This window comes from Macaca thibetana, chromosome 7 (genome assembly GCF_024542745.1).
Source record: "Macaca thibetana thibetana isolate TM-01 chromosome 7, ASM2454274v1, whole genome shotgun sequence".
NCBI classification, from domain to species: Eukaryota; Metazoa; Chordata; class Mammalia; order Primates; family Cercopithecidae; genus Macaca; species Macaca thibetana.
Window position 1 is genome coordinate 23,135,600 of NC_065584.1, and position 19,747 is coordinate 23,155,346.

Below are 19,747 nucleotides of genomic sequence, written 5' to 3' on the forward strand. Positions count from 1 at the left end.
GCCTTTTATTATATTTTGGCATAGAGCAAATAGAAATATTATTTTTAATCTGTAGTGTGCCTATGTTGTGTTTGCTTGTGAATATTCAAGCTTGCTATAGAGGACAGACAGATAGGAATAAGATGATTTAGAACAGATAAGTAGCAATTGCATAGAACATATATGTGAACACAGAAAGAGAGAAAAGGACAAAGAGATACTTAATATACATACGACACTATATATAAGAGGTGCTTACTGTCATCAGGCATTAAACATACATGAGGCACCTAAGGCGCTGAATATTTACGATGCACTAAATAGAAATAAGGCACAGGAGGCACACAGTGATCAGGAGGTTTTAATTAAGCTTCCCATTGGTGATTTCTAATCGGGTGCCAACTGTCCCCTCCCTAAAAAGCACACGAAATTCAGTGCTGCTAGGCCAGCTAATTGGTGAGCTACAGCTCTGACCAGACTGACTTGACTGACTTTGTATCTCTCAGATAGAAAAAGTATATGTCGACCAGGCACCGTGGCTCGTGCTTGTGATCCCAGCACCTTGGTAGGCTGAGGTGGGCAGATCACCTGAGGTCAGGAGATCGAGACCAGCCTGACCAACATGGTGAAACCCCATCTCCACTAAAAGTAACAAAAATTAACCGGGCGTGATGGTGCTTGCCTGTAGTCCCAGCTACTTGGGAGGCTGAGGCAGGAGAATCGCTCCAACACAGGTGGAGGTTGCAGTGAGCCAAGATTGCACCACTGCACTCCAGCCTGTGAGACAAAAAAAAAAAAAAAAAAAAGAAAGAAAAAGAAATAAGGAAAAGAAGTAAGAAAGAAAAAGAAAAAGTATTTGTCTTTGGCCCCAAACATCTTGTACACTATTAGAGAGACAGGACATCTGAGCATTGTATATCCCACTATCCCAGGATTCAGGTTGTGGGACCCTTCTACTCTGTTTGTATTGTATCTTACATCTGCTAGTTTACCTCATCTCTTTGTCCTACACTCTCTTAGCATACATTTCAACTAGGTTAAATAAATCATACACAACAGCATTTTATTTCTGTCTTGTGTTTCCGTCTTGTGACTCTAGGATATTTTGTTTGACAGTGTACTTGGACACTACTATTGTATCAAGGTTATTTCCTACATTACAAAGCATATTTGTGTTCCAGCTCAGGTTTTACAGTCCTCAAAAAAATACTTGTTATATAAAAGAAATACCAAACATAGAGTTTTACTGCAATATCGCATCGTGCTCTAAAATAAAAGAGAAGTATGCTTTGCAGTATTGTTTTTCTCAAGCAAAGAAAATTTAAGCTGTTTGGGATATGAACTCTGTGTGCGTGTTTTGGGGGTGGGGGTGGGCAATGGCACCTGGAGAAAAATTAGATTCTTAGGTAATCACCTTATAAAAATGTTCATTCAAATAAAACTAACTCCAAGAGACACTTGTATGTTTTGAGACGGGTAACTTGAAGACTGAGAGAGATGGTGATGATCCTAAAGCATAAGGAAACACAACCTCTTATATTTGAAGGGCTTGTCAGGAGGATTTAAATTTACAATTAGAGAATTCTTCTTTGACTTTTATTAGGGCTTTCTGAGAAGACTAATTGAGATCCCCTTGGGGAAATTTTATTCAGTGAGTGTCTCTACCTCTGTGACACCACTACATCAAAGGTAATAGAATTTGCACACTGATTGGATTGAACAAGAGCCTCTGTTGTCTGTAAGCTGAGGTGGTGAACTTGGAATATTAACCTTTCAGGCAACACAAGAATGTAGAATTCTAGTTTCATCTCTTCTAAAAATGTAAATAGAATTAAAATATTCACCCAGGCTGACCTGACAACATGTCAGTATGCAGAATTAAAAAAAAAAGGAAAGAAAGAAAACCATTACAGATTGATGTGTTCTATTTTGAATTCCAGTGAATTTCCAGCAAGTTCTAGGGAAAACTCATAACATTCTGTAACAAGGAGTTATATATCTGTAGACTACCAACTCTAAATTCTCTTATACATTTGCAAGAGGATATTTTAGAATAATCTTTCTTACACATATCCTATTTTCATTTCAATTGATATTGTACTAATTCCAAGTTCATTGTCTGTAGTCTAGGTAACAAAAAAGCTACATATGAGATTATTTTATGCTCCTCTCTATAACCATTTGTTTCGGTTTTCATAATTTAATATTTTATGTGAATAGAATATGCATTTAACAATGAAGACAGCCATAAGTAAAACAAATCTAGCACCCATGTTTCAAAAAATTGTATGTATCTATTTTTAGATTTTTATACCGGAAGTGTGTGTTTTATGTGTATTTGATTTGATTTTTAAATTAAATGTCTATTACCTTGTAAATTGCTTCTTTTTCATTCATTTCATAGATCATTCATGCATTTTCATATTGTTAAGAATATTTTTATCAGTAGCAATTTTTATTATGTGCGTGTGCCTACATATGTGTGCGTTTGTGTATATATATGCATATATTATGTATAATTTATGTAAATAGTCTCTAAGATCAGAACCACCACCTGCACAATTCTGGGAGTACCTATTTATATTATAGTTTCTGTGTATTGTTATTCTCCCTATGATTGAATTTAATAGACCTGCCTCAAATACATTTCTAATAATTCCACCTTTTCATTGTTAAATGACAGTATAATGAACATCTTTAAGAATAAGATACCTTGGAAACAATCACAATAAGTTGCTTGGAAAGAATTCTTACATTTGATATTGCTTGGACCCGGATGAAAATATGAAGTAATTTGATAACATTGATTTTTTTCATAAAGGTCAATTTTATCTCACCTACCAAATATGTGTGACACTTCCTTTTACCTTGAGCCTTCATTAATATATGATATTATTATTAAAACAAATGTCTCTATTAGTTTAATAGGTAAAATAGAATGTTATTATGTTTATCATGTAGTTTGAAACTTTTCATGTGATTAATTTTACATTTTATGACTTATTTGATAAGTCTTTCATTTATGACCTCTGGCCATCTGTCTTTCAGAGCTTTTTTAAAAAAAAATGTATTGTTTTTATTGCTTCTTAATTTTTTTTGTTCCAATATCTACTATATATTTTAAAATATTTTTTCAAATTCCCAGTTTTCTTTAATTTTTATACAGTTCAATGTACTGTTTTTAATCTGTGTATCACTCCTTTTCTGCACATTGGTTTATAGTCTTTTTTGAAGATTTTCAATAATATCTTACTTGATTAATTTTTGCTAAGAATTCAATAAATAATTAATTGAACAATAATATGTCCTTTCTGGGCTGGGTGGGATGGCTCATGCTTGTAATCCCAGCACTTTGGGAGGTCATGGCAGGTGGATCACCGGAGGTCAAGAGTTCAAGACCAGCCTGGCCAACATGATGAAACACTGTCTCTACTAAAAATACAAAAATTAGCACGGCATGGTTGTGGGTGCCTGTCATCCCAGTTACTCAGGAGGATGACGTCGGAGAACTACTTGAACCTGGGAGGTGGAGATTGCAGTGAACTGAGATTTTCCATTGCACTCCGGCCTGGGCGACAAGAGCAAAACTCTGTCTCAAAAAAAAAAAAAAAAAAAAAAAAAAAAAAAAAAAAAAAAAAATACATACTTTCTGTTTAGTGATTCCCTCACTTACAGGAGATATGCCATTAAGTCTTTCATTATATTTAATTGTATCTGACTTTACTTCCCTATTAGTGTATTTACTATTTATATACAACTATTTTAAATGTTTTTTTGTTATTAGTTTATAAACTGTGAGGTCAGGAGATCTATCTTCATACATTTCTGTAACTCATAGCTCAGAAAGGAGTATGTTTGCTAAGAATGATCACAATTTTAATAAAAATAGAGGAATAAACTCATTAACTAGCTTTAACCCAAAAAATTATTCAGAAAATTCAGAGAATTTGAAGAGTTACTAAATAATGATCAGTCTTTTAATGAATATAGTCACACAACCTATAAAAACATAGTCATATATCCACCTGGAACGTCCACCAAATCATTTTAAAACAGTCTAATAATATTTAGCTTACTTTTATGAAGTACATACTTATCACCTACCAAAAAATTCTTTATAGGTATTTTCTCTTTGTTTTGAAAATGATCTTCCAGAATAAAGAGTATCACCCTTTTTTTGTCAGATGAGAACACTGAGGATCTGAAAACTACAAGTGACTTGTTTGGTGGAGTCAGGAATCTAATCACAATGACTACATTCATTTCCGTGTAAAGGCTGTGTTCTCTAGTTTATCTTTATTAAAATTCCCTAGGAGGTACATATTTGAATAAAATAGTGTAACCAAAACTTTTCATTTATTTGAATATATTTTGTGGGCCTTCACTGAGACCCTTATGCTAGAAATGATTTGAAATAACTAAAGTGAACTAGAGCTGTATAAAGAACTTATGAATTCAAGTCCAGCCACAGAGACAATTTAGAAGCATCACAGAAAAATATCATGGTAATGAACTCCCTGGCTGAGAATGGCCCTTATTTTCTTCTCTAATGGAGTTTCAGTTCACTTTGCCCTGAAGAGACACAGAAAGTATAACTGTCACTTGGACTTTAAGTCATTCTCATTGATATTTCAATGATTAGGGAATGATAAGTGAAACCTTCCCACAGCCATATCCCTGAAACGACCTGCTTCAGATAGCTCTGAATATTATACTTTCCCAACTGGAAATCCATTAAAATGAGACTGAATTGAGCACATGCTGAGTGAAAATGATGTGAAAGTGAACAAGATAATAAAGAAAATCAGAAGGGTCCAGAGGCCTGTTGGAATGTCTTTTGAAGCTGCTGAATTTGTTGTAGTTGTTTGCATTAGAATTCATCAGATTTGCTAGAAAGAATGGCATTTGTTTACTGAGAATTCTTCTATTTCTCAATTAAGATATTAATAGAAACAATCTAGAGCTTTGCATTCAATTTATCCTTGCTTCTTTATTTCCTATCCCTAAATCAAGCAGTTCTTAAAACTCAGTGATCAACAGAAATGCCCATGGCTTCATTAAAATGAAGATTTCCAATCCTTGCCTACTAAGTTCCAAAAGAAGATAAAGTAGGACTTAAGCAATAACACTGAATATGTACATTTATATGTGTATGCGTGTGTATACATATTAGTAAATTCTAGGCTAATTCTAGTTAAATCACCCTTAGCTTCCTTTTAAAAATCCCTACTCACTAGGCGCCGTGGCTCACGGCTGCAATCCCAGCACTTTGGGAGGCCGAGGCAGGCGATCATCTAAGGTCAGGAGTTCAAGACCAGCCTGGCCAACATGGTGAAACACCAACTCTACTAAAAATACAAAAAAAATTAGCAGAGCGTGGTGGCAGTCAACTGTAATCCTAGGTACTGGGGAAGCTGAGGCAGGAGAATCGCTTGAACCCAGGAGGCGGAGGTTTCAGTGAACCGAGATTGCACCATTGCACTCCAGCCTGGGAGACAAGAGCAAAACTCCATCTCAAAATAAATAAATAAATAAATAAATAAATAAATAAATAAATAAAATTGCTACTCCTCTTTCTTTCTCTGGAATGCAATTTGGCTGAATCTGTGTCTCCCAAATGACAGTTCCTAAAACCCGAATAATGCCTTGCCTTACTGCTTCGCAGTCTGGTCTTTTACCTTTTCTTGGTGGACAATGGTTTGAATTCCTTCACTAAAGTCTGCTCAACTTCCATTAATTTTCCAGCTTGGGCTAACACTTCAAAATCTTTAGATTAATTCTATATGGGCATGAATGTGTACATTGAAATTAATGGGAATTCTCAGAATAGATGAGGCAGGAGCAAGACCTATTAAATTTTGAGCATCGTGTCAGTGAGGGTTAAAGAAGATTGCCTTAGACTACTGAAAAAGAGGGAAGACAGAGAAAATGGATATCTGAATAGTGATTTATTGTTAGTAATAAATTTGGCCAAGAGACCAGCAGGCCCTAGAATTTATCTTACCCAGGAAATCGCAATGACAGTTCTCTCAAAACTGGTTTTGAGCAAAACCAAAAGCTTCCTGAAGAGCCAAGGAGAGGTATGTTCCATGTGTAGCTATGGAAAAGTAGACCAGTGGATCAGATGCTGGCTTTTGAAGAGTAAAACAATGTTAGGGAAGGAGAAGTGTGGCTTATGCATAAAGAGCTGTTTCTATGCTCTGTGGATAACAAGGAAAGATGAGGTTTAATACTTATACAGATGACATATCATGAAATGTGAAGACAGCACTTGTAAGTATTCAGAGAACACCTGCTCTGTGCCTGCCATTGGGGTAGAAGTGTCAGCATCTTCTTTGTGACATTTCCTAATCTATGAGTTCACGTTCAGCCTCAGACTTACAACCAACATGAAAAAGACAGACTGAGAAGCTTGCCTTTATATATACAAACAGTGATATATGATGGCACTTTGGGGCAACATTTGTTCTCTGTCAACAGTTCATTGACGACTTAAAGTTCCTTTATGTTGATTTTGGCAAGGAGAGGGCCAACAAAAGCTAAAACAATAGACTGAAATGCGTAATGCATTATCCTTGATTGTGTTACTATATTTGTTTTTCCCTTGGAGTAGCCAAAGCTGCTACAGAAGCTGAAACAGATGAGCTCTTGTTAAGCTATCTACACAGTGCTTAAACAGTTATTGAAAAGCTAAAAAAAAAATTGTGTATTCAACCAGTTTCTGCCTCAGGACAAACGAATATTTAGCTCATCTTTACTATCACATTATTCCCAAACTAGAGTAGAATCTAATCAATTTCAGAAAGCTGAGTATAATATATAAATTGTCTCCAAAGTTATTTAAAACAAAACTTATTACTGATTTGGAATTGCATGGACATTAATTTAATTCTATATATTGGACAAAGGTTCCTTAGAAAATATAAGAAATGATTTATTTAAAAATAAGTTTGTATTAGGTTGAAAGGCCCCTAATTCCGTTTTTTAGTTTGAAAATCATTAATCACATGCATGTTTACTATACAAGGTTAATACGAACATAATTAAATATCTTAATCTTTTTAAAGGCGAATAAACTATTGAGTAAGATGAATGGAACTTCCAGTATTTAAAATGCAATTGTAGTTAGGCATGTGTTTTTCTGTCTTTGAAGAAAATTATATTTTTTGACTCATAATTTCTTTGACACACAAGTTATACAAATTAAATTGATGTTGCACTAGGCTTTTTATATTGTGTATGGATTTTAAAATAAAGGAAGATAACATAAAAAATAAAGGTTGTGTGTGTTCCTTTTAATACATTTGAAAAAAAAGTTTTTAAAAAAGTTAATCACAAATTAAGTCCTTAGGGATTTTATGCATTAAAAGTCCCTACTGACTTCTACAAGGTGTGAACTTATCCAGATTGTCAGCTTTGTTAATAATAAAATGTTAAAAAAAATATGCTAAATTGAAGCTATGATTTAATAGGTATGCAAATCAGGAAAACTCAAAATGTTTAAATGTGCAAGAGCACGATTTCCTATAAAAAGCACTAAGTTCAAAGTTACCCTCTCTTTTCTTTTTCTGGAAGTTATCATAATTAACTAAAAAGTCACAAGAAACATTTGTGACTATAACTTAAGCTTATTTTTTTTATATCCATCACACATAATGAGCAAAGGGACTTTTCTCAAATGTTGCGATTAACATTCACCTTTTCATGAACCTTATGCTTAGAAAAATATCAAAAAAGAAAAATTTCAGGAAATGACAAAACACAACAATAGGTATTTAAAGTCTTTATGTATAGGGACCTTAATTATATCAACAATACAATCATCAGTGAACATTATTCCCCAGAGGATGCTCACGCTGCTTAATGGACTACAAGAAGGCTTTCAAAGAGCCAAACCTACTTATCAGCCTGGAGAAAGGTTTGCTGGGAATCGTTGCTTAATAGACACAGCTTTCTCCTTTGCCAGGAACTTGATTTTTCAACACATTTCTCTAACAGATAGTGCCTTCAGAAATACACAATTGTGTCCCATTGTGGAGGGTTGCAAAAATTGTGACTGTAGAATGACATTCTCAAGGGCCACTGTGCCTGAAATCTAGCACTCAGTAAACATTTCCGACTTTCAGCTATGCCTTATCCTTCCTAGGCAAGCGTGGAAAAGAAATTTTAACTCACATCATATTTTAGTGTGAATCTATTCAGAATTTTTTCTTTTATTAAACAAAAGGGACTGGAACACACTGGTGCTACTGAAGAGAGAAAAAGAGCAGGTGTCGGGGAAAAGAGAGTCAAAGTGCACTGAAAAGAGGAAGACGTGACTCTATGGGTGTGCCCTTTCCGTAGTCCACAGTTTTGCAAATGGCTAACTCATAACGGAAAGACAAAATACTATATACCTTTATAATGACCCTGTATGAGAGGCAATGCACAGCTGTATATTAATGCGGATAATATTGCTGAACATTTGAAATAAATAATAGACAATAAAAATAGCTAAGTGTGACTCTCAATTTTTTAACTTTTTTGTAACGTAATATGGATATAATTATGAACATTAAAAATACACATACCAGATCCTTTCTGGTATAAGGCGTGATGTAGTTTTTTTTTATTATTATTTATTTCTGTCTTTTCTCCCTTGCTCTCATCCCATACAAGCAGATAATTGACTTCTTTCTTATCTCAAGGAGAGGTGTATGGTTGAGTAAAGAAAATAAGTGGCTAAAACAGTCTTACGTTTGCAACTTATGGTGTTTTTTTTTTATTTTTTGTATTATTATACTTTACGTTCTGGGGTACATGTGCACAACATGCAGGTTTGTTACATAGGTATACATGTGCCATGTTGTTTTGTTGCACCCATCAACTCATCATTTACTTTAGGTATTTCTCCTAATGAACAGCCTGTATTATTTTTAATGTATAAGCCCATTGAAAAGATCATATGAAGTTTGTTAGTGGTAAAAATAGAGACACAACCAGGGGAAAAGGGACTAAAACAGATTTTCCCAAGCTAAGAAAAGACAGCATTGAAGGACTCAGGTGGTGGAAACAGTCAGGAAGTAATATACGTATTGAAGTAGTCTCTGCTGCACCCAGAATATAGGCCCTACAGGGTGGAATTGAGAAGGGAGCTACACTAATATGCCCAAGAGCCAACATACAAAATATCTGTTGCCTATCTCTGCAGTTATAGCTGCTGCTGTATTAGAGTTCTAGTAATCTAAGAAGGAACACTTTCATCAAAAGGAACATCTCCATTAGAAGAATAAAACAACACACCAGACAAATGCCCTATTCCATGGCATTTCTATAGAAAGCTGATAAGCCTTCAAACAAGAACACCACATGAGCAACTGACTTCCACTTCTGTTGTGTTTAACTCTGCGGTACTGCTACCACCTCCTCAACACCCACTTACATAGACAAGGTAGTTCCTCTAACCAGATGACTGAGGAAAAGAGTAAGTTAGGTCTGGTGTATAGACTATAGACAGTATTGTGTGGCATGTGGCATCTGACGTGTTCCAACTCTCCTTAAAGTCGTTCTTAAAGGACAATGAGAAGAAAAAGTCATCCAGTTAGCAGAACATCATGCAGAATTGAGATATAAACTGAGTAAACAGTGATATAAGTCCATGAAAAATGACTGATTATTTCTCTGGATATTTAGGACAAGGAAGAAAAGAGTTAAAGGGGAAGATAATTGGTGTTAGAATATGAGTTTCATAATTGTATTTTATTTAAATGTTAAACACACACATATGCACATATAAACACACACACTCAAAGCATCACTGTGGACAGGACTATCCAAAAATCCATGTGCAAGATGAACCTCTAGGAATTTAAATTAATTTCCTCCAGCCATTCAACTGTTTGCACAAAGACTTCATGAACAAATATCTCTAGTGACAACAATGGATATTATACATGGATTCAAAAGCATGGACTTCTAATGCACTATGGTTGACTTAGTAGGTCTCACTGCCACTGCTTGATGCTAAATGTGCCATTAACCATAACCGCTTCTGAGACCCCAAAGTTCTGTAATATCCAACTTGCCACCAATTGGTTACCTAGTGGCAAACTGATTTCAATGAAATACTGGAAGGGGGAGTACTTTTTCCCATCAGGGCTTTGTTTTCCCTTTTCCCTTGCTTCTGCTGGCATCATTACTTGAAGAGTTATGGATGAGTTACCCTCTTGCCGTGGTATCAACACGATATTACTACAGAACCAAGGAATTCAATTTAGGAAACCATGTAAGTTAATGGACCATGGCCAAAGAGATTCACTGGTGTTATCATGTACATATTTATCAGAGGCAGCAACTTATAGATTGGAGTTGTTCTGAAGAAGATTTAGTTACAACATAGTTCTAAGATAATACTATACTTGGGATTGGGATGTTTTCTGTCAGGAAGTAATACACATTTTGAAGTAGTCTCTGCTATACCCAGAATATAGGCCCTACAGGGTAGAATTGAGAAGGGAGCTGCACTAATATGCCCAAGAGCCAACATACAAAATATCTGTTGCCTGTCTCTGCAGTTATAGCTGCTGCTGTATTAGAGTTCTAGTAATCTAAGAAGGAACATTTTCACCAGAAGGAACATCTCCATTAGAAGAATAAAACAACACACCAGACAATTAAAATGTCACATAGCCACACTTTGCAATGGGTTTACAGAGGGGAAAGAAAAAAGCTTACAATGCAAACTAAGGTAACCGATTGATTGTAAATGTTAAGAGAAAATGAAGTTCAACTGTGTTTTACAGATATTCATACGATTCTATAAAATGCAAAATAATAATTTGCTAACCTCGTTTTCATTTTTTTTTTCTTATTTAACTACTTCAGCAACTATTCCCAGAACACTGATCAGCTGTATCTCTGATGGCTCATCCTTGCTGTATTTCCTGGTTTACTACCTGGCGTATACTTTTGGCCCATGATTTCAGCAGGATCCCCATGGTCTATCAGAATAATGAACAATAATTCTATGGACCATGTAATAGCAGAAGTGTCCACTTTTAAAAAAATGATATTTAAAGAGCCTTTGTTGTATTAAGAAGAGCAATGTGATATTACAAGTATTTACATGTTGCAGACATTTCTTAAGCTTATTTATCTTTCACATTTGTTTTTGGAACACTTTTTTTCCCCAGTTCATCAAACCTACTACATTTTTCTCTCTCCATTTTAGCTTGTATCTTTAAAACTATGTTTACAAAGTCTTTATTTACCATAAATTTATAAAAATATTTGTTATGCTTTCTTCTAGCATCTTTCCAAGCCATACAATTTCAGAATTTTTTGAATTGCCAGATAATGTGTAAAGCAGACATCTTCATTCCACACCCCATTTCAGTTCCATTGAGTAAAATAAATTTGAGAAAAGTGAAAAAAAAGACGGTAAGATTTAATGTGGAACTATTTTGATTGAGGTTTATAAAATAACCGCATAAAAATTTCAAAAACCCATTCCAGAAAGGCATTTTGAAGAAAAAGTCTGGATATCACCTTGGTTACCTCAAAACATTTTGCTTCCTCAGTTCCTACCACAAGAACTGCAAAGATGTACATTTCCTCTCCAGTACAGGACAGTGACTCTTTCCTACTTTGGTGAATTTGAATTGTAGGTGGAGCAGCGGAGACAATGAAGCTACTACTGTGGATAAAGAAAATAATGTAATTCATTGTAAACTTAAGCATAAGAAATTGCTTTCTCTAGATTTACCCAGGGTGTGTGTGTGTGTGTGTGTGTGTGTGTGTGTGTGTGTCTGTCTGTCTGTCTGTCTGTTCTCTCTGTCTTCTGACAAACACAATGTGTTATACTACCCAGCTAGGATGTAAAAACCTCAATCAATACCATGCTTTTGATCAATCTTACTGTATCATACCTCCAAACACATGATGGGACAACATTCTAAATGCTCTTGTAGTTTAGGTTGCTGGCTTGTTATTTTCCTTTAGCATTTGAGAAATAAGAAAGCACATATTTTTTAAAAGCTTCACTAAATGTCTACAATTAAAAAAGCCTTTTAGTCTCAGTTACCAGATATTCTTCTTCCACAAACGAAGTAAATAATTTTTCTCCTACCTATAACCTCCATCAATAAACACAGTAATATGAACTTCTTTACATCTTAATAACTGCCAGGCTAAATTAACAAGCTGCTAATGTTTTGATTTACAAATTGGAGGGCCCCTTTGGTTCTGCTGGCCTTCAAGAAGATTGAGCTGTCTCCTCTGTTCCTTGAAAGTAAGTAAATGACTGTTTATTCAGTCCCTTGATTAGAAGGCTGCCCTCCAGCCAGATAAAAGAGGTTCCATAATAAATGTGAGACTCTCATGTTTTGTTTTGCTTTCTGGATTTAGTGCTAAACATTAAAGGAAATTGGAGATTGATTTTTGTTCAGGGACCAGTGCCAGATAAAACAAGGAGTGGGCAAGCAGACTAGTTTGCAGACATGAGCTTCTTTATAATGAAGGGAGGATTTGAGTTTTGATTTAATAGCAACTGGGTTATTCCAGGTGTATATGATGGGGCGCGTGCATGAGTGTGGGTATGTGTGTGCTTGTGCATACTTTTCAGCCTCAGCATGATTTCTTAATTCATTCTCTCTGATATTCTGTTGGTAGCTGTTGTCAAAGATCAAAACTAAATGCCGCTCACCCATTTCTTGAGTCGTTGAACCAAAAAGCTTCAGCTGAATTTTCTTTTCTTAAGATCAGTTATACAGCAATACTGCGGGATCAAAACACATACATGTACTCACATAAGCACAATGAGATGAAAGAGGCTTCCATATATACATTATTTATGGGTATGAACAAGCTTTTTTTTCCTTTTTCTCTCCTGCTTCCCTCCCACTTTTTGGAGGCCTGTAGGGCTCTTCCTTTGCTGCATAAGTTTGTCATTGGGCAGGACGTCACAAATCAATTTCTTTCGATTCATCTTCTTCCTCCTCTTGCCTTAGGGATGATCTTGTGTCTCCTTTGACTTGCAATGGAGCTGCTCTGCTTTCTGAGTTGCTGACAAATTGGCCAATAATGGGAGTAATGGATGCAGCAGACTCTTGCCTTCCTGAGAGCAATTTACATGTCAGGCCTAAAGTGTCTCCTCTTTAGAATCCTGGGCCCAGAGGAGTACCCAGTTGCAGCTACTAATGGAGCTGCTTGTCCAAGTGCCTGAAGTCAATGGATCAATAAATGAAATTACCTTTATTGCTAAGAGTATATGCCACACTTTGAAGCATAGACAAAAGAAGGCAACAATGGGATGGACTGTGAAGGGAAAAGGAGAGGAAATAAACTGATAATGTAACTGACAATTGATATTTGGGTTCATATTCTCATATATTTCTAACCAACACACCAGCTAACTGATGCACCATATGCTATATGATATATTCAACATAAAAACAAAAAAATGAAGGGAATGTTCAGTTCAGTAAGGTAGATCTGCAGGTTTTTATTTGTTAACTCAGGCAATCTTTTAATGAGGTTTTGTTTGGTTTTAGAACAAAGGAAATTGATGTCTATAATCTTTTCCTTCATTTGCAGGAATCCATCTCTAAACCTCCAAAACTCAGTGCTTTCATCATGCTTTCTCTTGTCAAATAGGAAAATGGTTCAATAAATAATTTACTCAGATTACTGAAGACACACTAACCACAATGTAGCTCTCCTATAACGTGTCTGTATATAGAGAAAAATGCTCCAAGCAGGGATTCGGTAATTCATTTACTCATTCATTTGTCCATGAGATGAGAGAAATCAGGAATATAGTGGTGGAGCATGGTGGGCACAAATAGGATTGGTTTCCTTTGATTTCTGATTCCATTTCTCAAATGTTTTGCGTAAGACCATAATGTACGCATCTCAAATCATTCAATTAACATTATGAGCCTTCATGTTTTACGTCTTATTACTTTATTACAGACATTTATGACCTCCTCCCATGAAGGCAAGGATTCATTCATTCATTTCCTCATTCTGTAAATATTCATGTACTGTGTACTGTGTTTCTAATGCAAGGAATAGGACTAAGGTTACAGTGGCTAATAAAAGGCAGAAAAGGAGATAACTTGGAATTGGTGTGATACTACTTGGGTGCATCTGTAATTATTTAGAACAACACCAGCTTGGAATGGGAAATTCAAAGATTAATGGAACTTACATCCTACCATGATGGTTAAAAGTATATATACAGATATGTAAACAAATAGTTACTTTAAAATGTGCAATAAATGCAAATCACAAAGTATACAAGACAAACATGTAATGCAGATTATCCTATTTTGTAATGTATACTTTAGTCCAGTTTGTATCTCTATTTTCTCTAAGTTTTTCTTCTCCTTTTCTTTTCATTATCCTATCCTGAGAAAACACGTCTAATGATCAACCGAAATGATCCTATTTTATCAATTCTCTTCACATATGCACATCATCCTTTTGCATAATCAGTTAAACTTGAATGATAAGAAAAGGTTTTTTAGTACATCATTCTTGAAAGTTTATGAGACTTTCTGTTAAATGACGAAAATAACTTATTTTTCTAACATTTTTGTATTGTGTGACTCCCCTATTTCTTGCCCAGCCCGGGGGTTGGTGGACCTTTTGGGCTGCAGCATGCACATCATTATTTTCTAGCAACCTCAGCAGAGTTTCCTCAGGACTAGAACTATTACAGCTCTTAGGAAGTCATTCTTCCTTTAAAGTAGTAACCAAAATGCCTTCTTCTGGAATCCTTCATCCAGTTTTTCATGTCATATTCTTACCATTGTTTTTCTTTTAAAAATTAAAGCTAGATCAGCACCATGGCGGTTGGCAAGAACAAGCGCCTTACGAAAGGCGGCAAAAAGGGAGCCAAGAAGAAAGTGGTTGATCCATTTTCTAAGAAATATTGGTATGATGTGAAAGCACCTGCTATGTTCAGTATAAGAAATATTGGAAAGATGCTCGTCACCAGGACCCAAGGAACCAAAATTGCATCTGATGGTCTCAAGGGTCGTGTGTTTGAAGTGAGTCTTGCTGATTTGCACAATGATGAAGTTGCATTTAGAAAATTCAGGCTGATTACTGAAGATGTTCAGGGCAAAAAATGCCTGACTAACTTCCGTGGCATGGATCTTACCCGTGACAAAATGTGGTCCATGGTCAAAAAGTGGCAGGCAATGATTGAAGCTCATGTTGATGTCAAGACTACCTATGGTTACTTGCTTCGTCTGTTCTGTGTTGGTTTTACTAAAAAATGCAACAATCAGATACGGAAGACCTCTTATGCTCAGCACCAACAGGTCCGCCAAATCCGGAAGAAGATGATGGAAATCATGACCCGAGAGGTGCAGGCAAATGACTTGAAAGAAGTGGTCAACAAATTGATTCCAGACAGCATTGGAAAAGACATAGAAGAGGCTTGCCAATCGATTTATCCTCTCCATGATGTCTTCGTTAGGAAAGTAAAATGCTGAAGAAGCCCAACTTTGAATTGGGAAAGCTCCTGGAGCTTCATGGTGAAGACAGTAGTTCTGGAAAAGCCACTGCGGACGAGACAGATGCTAAAGTTGAACGAGCTGATGGATATGAACCACCAGTCCAAGAATCTGTTTAAAGTTCAGACTTGAATTAGTGTCAAATAAAAAGTGCTATTTGTGAGGAAAAAAAAAATTAAAGCTAAACTAAACTACATACAATTCTATTAGACCAAATTATTATTCTTTCTTTCTTTCTTGCGGAATTTAATATGTCTTTTAGCATGCGGTAACATATTAGAAAGTTTTGTACAAATGATATTTACATACCTTTTATCAGACTTTGTCCTCATGAGGAAAATTGTCACTAGGATGCGTACTCTCCATCCAATGGTGAGTTACAATTCTCTGGGGAAAAATGCTATATATGTTTGTCACTGTTAATCGAGCATGTTTCACACTCATTAATGGAAATGGTCCAAGGCCAGTAAAGATCTTTTGATAATAAATTTACTATACAAACTTTTTTTTAAAAGAACTATTTCCCAGTAGCCTGAAGTGCTATGTAATTTCTTGTTTATTGTCTCAGAACTTTCTCTTACCATGACACTGAAACTTTGAAAATATGGGTTGTTTTCATAGTTTAAGCTTCCTTACCCAGTTGAATGTAGGACACTTTTCTCATACCTAGATTCCTAGGACTTAGGACTCTTGTATAGGAAAGTCAAAATGTATATTAGGTGATACAAAGTAAGCTGGAGGCATAGCACCTGTTAAAGAAATGCTTTCCGGCCGGGCTTGGTGGCTCACACCAGTAATCCCAGCACTTTGAGAGGCCGAGGCTGGCGGATCACCTGAGGTTGGGAGTTCCAGACCAGCCTGACCAACATGGAGAAACCCCATCTCTACTAAAAATACAAAATTATCCTGGCATGGTAGCCCATGCCTGTAATCCCAGCTACTCGGGAGGTTGAGGCAGGAGAATCGCTTGAACCCAAGAGGCGAAGGGGGCAGTGAGCCGAGATTGTGCCACTGCACTCCAGCCTGGGTGACAACAGCAAAAGTCCATCTCAAAAAAAAAAAAAAGAAATACGTTCCACAGGACTTCCAACATTCAGTTAGTAGGAGTGGATAACACTAATAAACATATGCTATGTCCCTATCCTTAAAAACCTGCCTTTTAAACAAACAGAGTGAAAGTGAAAGAGGGGGTAAATAGGGAGGGTGCTAGACTAGCAAGGGGTCTCAACAGAGTTTAAACTGTGACACAGCCTTGATAGCAGGGCTTGGTGGTGGCCCTAACTATGTGGCTCTTGGACTGAGTTACCATAAAGGAGAGCTTTCAATTTTCAGCTGAATGAAAGAGGAAATGTCTGATGTACTGCCCTCTAGGAAGATGTACTGGAGTTTTGTGCCAGCAGAGAAGAGTCAGTGACGATCTCTGCTGGTGACTCATCAAAAATGCTCTATAATAAGAGCAGAGTCAGGAGAATCTTGTCAAAAAAGAGAGAACTTGGGGCAATTCGTAACTAAACACTGTGAGAAACCTGGAGACATCTCTCAGGGTACTGCTAGGGCACACTCTCTGGGGTCTCAGATCAGCTGGTGCTATAGTAGGAGGCTAAATAGACATGTTAATTTCAGTATTGGTTTAATGTGAACCATTTGTTCCCACAGACTGGAAGCCCCAGGAATATACACATATATGAAAAAATAGAAGGACTGTGTACTGCCAAGTGCTGCATTCAGTGGTGCAGATATAATTATTGGTTTAATGAAATGGCCAGCTGGCATGTTGACACTCTATTATCTGGGTGAACACCAAATAAACTTTCACCCTCTCTTCCCTTTAGCTCTAAGCCATCTCTAGATAGATTTGAGGTTTTCCATTCAGATATGAGATAACAGCCTAGGTGTGAATCCTTGTCTACGTTACCCTTGGAATAAGAAAGTTATAACACTTCTGTTAAAGGTAACATTAAAGAAAGCAATTGGATATATTTTATGCCCTCCTAATAATTCACAATTAGCATCTGAGTATGATTATGTACTTTTTATTATTCTTGTTGCTGGTTTCTGATGGAATATAAACCTTCAGTCATTAAAAGCATGAAAGCAGCAGAGTAAGTTATTTTCTCAGTTAAAAAAGGGGACATATATTTTTGGAAATAATCAGAAACCTGCAGTTCTCATAGAGCACTAAATTATAAATCTCACTGAAGAAGAAGGAAGCTTCTTAAAAAAGCCCCTGGATACTTAGTCCTTTGTTAACCCTTATTTAATAATCAAGAGAATGAGACCGTGGATGGAGTTACCACGCAATGCCTTCAACTGGAAAAAACAAAACATAAAAAAAAATGTTACAATGCATATGTATAGACTGTCTGGGCTTTTCTCTAGCACACCTCCTAGTGTACTGCTTTGGTTTTCCAAAGGCAAACCACATTTGGAAAGCTGGTGACCCATTTACTTTTATGCATTGTTATATAAGTCCCCAAAGAACTGTTATGTTTAACTGTTATTGCAGATTCTATTTTACAGTTGCCCAAGGTTGTGTTAAAAAGGGTGTTTTTGCTCTTTGACTTGGGCATGTTCTCTGATATGTTATTTTACTGATTCACAAATGCCTCACAAGATGAAAGTTTTACTATCCATGTCACCAATAAACTATATTCCTTATCAGCCTTCATTACATTAAGTCCTGGACCTGAGATCTGGCTAAAACTGAGGCAGGAGAAAGATCTGTTAAGTGACTATGTTTTGGTAACCTTGTGTTACATGTTATTAGATGAACACGTACTCCCTTTTATTTGGCAAGTTCCCGTAGATTGTCCAAACAACAAATCTATTTTTAGGAAGTTAAAAATATAGAGATTTAATTCTTTTCTCTTATAAGTATGGATTAAAGAGACCAAAATGTGAAAGTAAACTATTTAACTTTATATATCTTATACTAAATTCATATGATTAAAAAGTATGAAAAATGCATATATTATTTAATACATATTTCCTTTATATGCATATTTCCTTTATAAGTTTTTGGTAATTCAGTAGGGCTTTGAAGTATACTAGCAAAGTTGGTCAATTTAGTAATTCTATGAGAAAAGTGAGGTCTAAATCTGCATCTTTGTCTTACACTTGATAGAAAAAAGATAGAGCGTAAAGGTAACCATTCCGTAGTTATACAAATAGTAAATGGTGGGACTCAAGGTCAAATACTGGCCTTCGCCATCCTTTTCAGAATTTTCACATGTATATGCTGTGGATTCAGGAATCTTGGCAAACGTGTTCTCTGCCCTTTGTAAGCTTACTATTGGAGGTCACAAGGTATACACTTACAAAAGCTTCAAGATAAATTTGACAAAGTGTCAGGGTAAGCTTGGTAATTCCTGCAACTTTATTTTATGAAATGTCATAAATTAGTAATTTATTTCTTTGGAAGGAGGGGAAGTACTTTTAGCCATAGTTAGTGCATACTACAGATGAAATGCAAAGTGCTAAATAAACTTAAAGGCAATCCTTCGAGTACTCACGTTGAGACTATTGCACCTTAAAACTGGGTAGATACACAGGGGTAAACGATGAGGATATATTGCAGTACCATATATGTGCATGCAATAGTCTGTTCTCTCATTACCCAGACTTTCCTGTCCCCAGAAACACCTGCACAATTTAGGTGAATAAATTTGTACAAAATAATGGAATATCTGAAATGTAAACATAAAAACAGAAGACATTTAGGAAGAGGGCCAGGACAGAATTGTTTATATTCATGATTATAGCCATCATTATAACTAAATATCTGCATATTAACTTTGAAAACTCAAATGACTTTTACTCTTGGCCTCCATAGAGTCAGTCTATTTCTAAATTTGATGGATTTTATCCATGCCCTTGTTCATGTCCACCAGCATCCCCGCAGTTTAAGAATTTGTCCATATGTGATCACTGCTGTGATTGTTTCCTGCACAATCCACGTCCCATTCAATCTAAACTGCAAATTTCTCGGATTAATATTTTTGTCTTACTATCCTCTAGGAACGGATTCTCTAATTACTGTTTATTGACAAATGAATTGCTTTCTCCAAGTTTTCATGGCATGGTACATGTAGAAAATGACCCTTATACAACATGGTGGGGCAAATGGAGGCCATCTGGGTGCATCTGTATGGGGCTTAGTGAAGAAATGTATTATTTTTATTTTACATGATTAAAAGGAAAATGAAATAAATAAATATAGATGATATTAAATTTCAAATTTTAATAAAATTTTCAATATGATATTT

At 35.8% G+C, this 19,747-nt stretch overlaps 1 pseudogene; it reads left to right on the forward strand.

Annotated features, from left to right (window-relative positions):
- Positions 1 to 14,803: 14,803 nt before the first annotated feature.
- LOC126958117 (40S ribosomal protein S3a-like) lies at positions 14,804 to 15,630 on the forward strand (annotated as a pseudogene).
- The last annotated feature ends 4,117 nt before the right edge of the window (positions 15,631 to 19,747 follow it).